The following is a 5,188-nucleotide window of genomic DNA, read 5'->3' as shown; positions in this document are numbered from 1 at the left end:
CAATGAATTAACTTAATGCTATGTTCAAAAGTATTCATCCTAAAGAGATTCTATTTTAAAGAATTCTGACTCAATAAACCAATGAAATAGTTATGTACCTTTTAATAATCAATCTGGTTCTCAAATACTGAGTTTAAAACATCTGAACATTACAACTGGGTCAATCATACTGTGACATTTGTGTGTACTTATGTGGAACCAATGAAACGAGTTTTCCTGTTTAGATAGAATTAAAACCAGAGATATCTATTTCTTCAAATCATCTTTTCTATTGTAAAAAAAAAAAAAAGAGGAGCTGTAAGATAATGAAAATTTTCAGGGCAAAATTAGAGAAAAAATTAAAAAATTAAAATTAAAAAATTAAATATCAAAAATTTTTTGATATTGGGAGAAAGGGATATAATTTTTTTATTTTAAAAGAGTATGCTGGGTAGACATAATATTTAAGAAAAAGTCAACCTAACTGAACTGGATTATGTTAAAAGAATTTTATCATCTCAAAGACTGGTATCCATAGCAACTGAGACATCTCTATGCTTACTTTTTCTATCCACAACAAGGGAAATAAACAGCCAAAGAGCTTGCTATTTTTCTGATATCATTCTATCATAGCTAATAAATTATTATTTGACTGAGACATCTTAACTAACCATACTTTCAAAACAAGGCCCCTTCCAAAAAAAGAAATAAGAAAATGTAACCAAAACACAGAAATAAAAAATCAGCTCACAACGGAGAGCTGGAACAGCACATCTAAGGATGGAAGAAGTTATTCTCTGATCTTGGCCCCATGCTGGCTGATGTCCAACACAGAGAAGCATATTCTGTGATCCTGCCAAGCCATAGGTCACCTGGTCCTCCATGCATGCAGACTCTCTTGGTATGAAAGGGAGTCTAGACCTAGTCTAGACAGACCAAAGATATTTCAAACAGAATGTCCAACCATTGACAGAGGTGAGCCTTTTACACCTATAACTAACTGTTGTTACAGAATAAATTTTTTTCATTCATTAAATATTTGCTGTGTGTCTATATGTACCAGTCACTGTGTAAAGTTCTAAGGATGTTAGATGTGAATGAGGCAGTCCCAGCTGACAAGAAGTTCACATCTTGTGTAGAATCTAGATATATCAAATTTCTGATTAAGAGGAGAAGAGACACTCTAATATCCATCTATGATTGGCACATCATTATACAATATCCTTAGTACCCAGGACAGTTTCTTGCAAACAACTGACACAAAATTGTTGACTGAATACAAGAACTCAAGGGTATGATCAGGATGATGCTAACAAACAATATTGAAAATATCTGTAAGTGGGAGATCTTCAAAATGCAAAGCCTCAAGTTTTAGTTAATGAAAGGACTGTAGTTTAAAAATTGTTATAAATATAATTAAAGTTTTTAGAAATTTGTGATAAAGCTATGATTTGAATTTGTGCACCCTGGCTCCAGAGATTTTTGTGCTTAACCACTATACTATGCCACCTTTTTGAGCAAAGCAGAACAGAAAGGGAGGGCACATGTTAAATTATTTCTACAGCTGCACTTATTAAAATAATAATAATAATAATAAAAGCAGTCCAAAAGTGCAAATTGAAAACCCTTAGAAGCCAAACATACAGGCCGAACTACACCTATTCATTTATTCACTCATTTATTCAACAAATATTCATTGTGCCCCCCTGAGCCAGGCATTCTTCTGAGCATCATGGTTTTCATGTAAAAAACATTAAACCATTGCCCTCATGGTCTATTTTCTGCATAGGATTGACTACCTTCAAACACACCTGTGATTTACTTATTTAATAAGCTTATTGTCTCTTTTTAACAGAATGTAAATTCTATGAGGACACAAAATTTTGTATTTTGCTACCTGAGAAAAACTGTCTTTAGAATAGTGATTGGAACATGGCAATAAGCATTTGTAGAATGAATGATTCGTGGAATTTACTTTTTAGTGGGGGACTGCTGCTGCTAAGTCACTTCAGTCGTGTCCGACTCTGTGAGACCCCATAGACAGCAGCCCACCAGGCTCCCCCGTCCCTGGGATTCTCCAGGCAAGAACACTGGAGTGGGTTGCCATTTCCTCCTCCAATGCATGAAAGTGAAAAGTGAAAGTGAAGTTGCTCAGTCGTGTCTGACTCTTAGCGACCCCATGGACTGCAGCTTACCAGTGTATGCTATGCTATGCTAAGTCACTTCAGTCGTGTCCGACTCTGTGAGACCCCATAGACGGCAGCCCACCAGGCTCCCCCATCCCTGGGACTCTCCAGGCAAGAACACTGGAGTGGGTTGCCATTTCCTTCTCCAATGCATGAAAGTGAAAAGTGAAAGTGAAGTTGCTCAGTTGTGTCCGACCCTCAGCGACCCCATGGACTTCAGCCTTCCAGTCTGCTCCGTCCATGGGATTTTCCAGGAGGGTTTTAAAATGAAATAATACTTAGGAATATGTTCAGGGCAAGATCATAAATGTACTATGCCCCAGTTCTCTAAAATACAGCAGAGTGAAAGTATTAGTAACTCTGTCATGTCTGACTCTTTGCGACCCCATGGACTGTAGCCCAGCAGGCTCCTCTGTCCATGGAATTCTCCAGGCAAGAATAGTCTCTAGGAGTGGGTTGCCAGTTTCTATCCATGGGATCACCTGACCCAGGGATCAAACCAACAGCAAAGATAACTCTTAATTACTATTGGATTTAGAAGGACATTATAAGTTTTAAGCAAGATGTGAAAACACGTTGGAATCCTGGGAAGAATCCTAAAATAAAGTCTGTTTCTGAATGTGTTCTATTTTCAAGTATCAGGGAGATAAATCTGAATGTGTACTTAATATTTTCAGCGTTACTCCGGCAAGTCAATAAATGATACAGATAATGCAAACACCAGGAATTCTGCCAGATGCTCAAAACCCCACACTGGCTAACATCTGCACTATTTTACATATTCTGTTCTATCCGTATACTTGTCTTCCTTCTTTCAGCAACACTTTATCTTTTTCTTTTTTTATTACAAAGAAGTCCCACCTTTTTACTGAGGGTATACAAATCGTTCTGCTCAGAAGGAAAAGAGCTCTCCCTTTTCTTGGGTGATAGACACACCTCTTCCACAGCTCCCAGTTTTCTCTTCTACCAGTGCTTTCCATGTTGGTTAAAGCATTTGTAGAAATCGGAGAAGGCAATGGCACCCCACTCCAGTACTTTTGCCTGGAAAATCCCATGAACGGAGGAGCCTGGTGGGCTACAGTCATGGGGTCGCGAAGAGTCAGACACGACTGAGCGACTTCACTTTCAACTTTTCACTTTCATGCATTGGAAAAGGAAATGGCAACCCACTCCAGTGTTCTTGCCTGGAGAATCCCAGGGATGAGGGAGCCTGGTGGGCTGCCGTCTATGGGGTCGCACAGAGTCGGACACGACTGACGCAACTTAGCAGCAGTAGTAGCAGCAGCAGAGATAGCTGATGAGTCTGCTAAGGTTGTGCAGTTCATCAGTGAACATTCTGTTTCTAACCAATATCTTCTTTTGGATACAACACTGCAATTAATTCTCCTTCCAGCCTCAAAATCATATGGGGCCCTTGATCAGTTCTTTGGAGTGCTTTTCAAAGTTGCCCAGGATCCTGATACTGTCATATACCCCAAGCATGGCCCTCTTCTCTTTCCAATGGTCAGCCACTTTGGGGGCAGGAGGGTGACCATTACATGGAACAATCTGGGAACACCCAAAGAGAAACTTCTGCAGGCCAGAGGCACTGGTCCCATAGATTACAGCCTGCCACCCAAGAGAGGTTCCCTGCCATTGTTCTCATCTCTCCCCCACAACAGCTTACCACAGGAGCACAGGAGGGAGGGCCAAACGTGGCCTTCAAGGAGATAACAGAACCTTCCCCCCTGGGGGTCACATGAGTACCAGGTGCAAGCAGCCATCTTGGGCTTTACTGCAGCAGCTCTTTATCTTTTAAACATTTTGGGGAATTCCCTGGTGGTCCAGTGGTTAGGACTCTGTGCTTCCAGTTCAGGGGGTATGGATTTGATCCCTAGTTGTGTCCAATTCTTTGTGATGCTATGGACTGTAGCCAATCAGGCTCCTCAGTCCATGGGATTCTCCAGGCAAGAATACTGGAGTGGGTTGCCGTGCCCTCCTCTGGAAGATCTTCCAGATCCAGGGATAGAAACAATCTGCATCTCCTGTGTTGCCTACACTGCAGGTTGATTCTTTACCCACTGAGTCATTGGGAAACAATTACCTAAGTGATATAAAAATAATTATTGAAGATAAACTAAAGATGTAGTTACTTATAAATTAACTCATTAACATGTAATAGATGAAAACAAGCAGAAAGATTACTTTTGTACAATAAAAAACTGAAACAGGGAAACTTAAAAAAATACAAATAACTATATTTGCCAGCAGAGTACATCATAAGAAATGCTGGGCTGGAAGAAGCACAAGGTGGGATCAAGATTGCCAGGAGAAATATCAATAACCTCAGATATGCAGATGACACCACCCTTATGGCAGAAAGTGAAGAGAAACTAAAAAGCCTCTTGATGAAAGTGAAAGAGGAGAGTGAAAAGTTGGCTTAAAGTTCAACATTCAGAAAATGAAGATCATGGCATCCGGTCCCATCACTTCATGGGAAGTAGATGGGGAAACAGTGGAAACAGTGTCAGACTTTATTTTTCTGGGCTCCAAAATCACTGCAGATAGTGACTTCAGCCATGAAATTAAAAGACGCTTACTCCTTGGAAGAAAAGTTATGACCAACCTAGATAACGTATTGAAAAGCAGAGACATTACTTTGCCAACAAAGGTCCGTCTAGTCAATGCTATGGTTTTCCCAGTGGTCATGTATGGATGTGAGAGTTGGACTGTGAAGAAGGCTGAGTGCCAAAGAATTGATGCTTTTGAACTGTGGTGTTGGAGAAGACTCATGAGAGTCCCTTGGACTGCAAGGAGATCCAGCCCGTCCATTCTAAATGAGATCAGCCCTGGGTATTCTTTGGAAGGAATGATGCTAAAGCTGAAACTCCAGTACTTTGGCCACCTCATGCAAAGAGTTGACTCATTGGAAAAGACTCTGATGCTGGGAGGGATTGGGGGCAGGAGGAGAAGGGGATGACAGAGGATGAGATGGCTGGATGGCATCACCGACTCGATGGACGTGAGTTTGAGTGAACTCCGGG

The 5,188-nt window shown here is 40.7% G+C and overlaps 1 pseudogene; it reads right to left on the bottom strand.

Annotated features, from left to right (window-relative positions):
• Positions 1-3,128: 3,128 nt before the first annotated feature.
• LOC113897436 lies at positions 3,129-3,801 on the bottom strand (annotated as a pseudogene).
• Between the last annotated feature and the right edge of the window lie 1,387 nt (positions 3,802-5,188).

Source organism: Bos indicus x Bos taurus, chromosome 8, assembly GCF_003369695.1.
Source record: "Bos indicus x Bos taurus breed Angus x Brahman F1 hybrid chromosome 8, Bos_hybrid_MaternalHap_v2.0, whole genome shotgun sequence".
Classification (NCBI taxonomy): domain Eukaryota; kingdom Metazoa; phylum Chordata; class Mammalia; order Artiodactyla; family Bovidae; genus Bos; species Bos indicus x Bos taurus.
The sequence above is the reverse complement of the archived record's forward strand: the minus strand, read 5'-3'. Positions and strand labels throughout refer to the sequence as shown.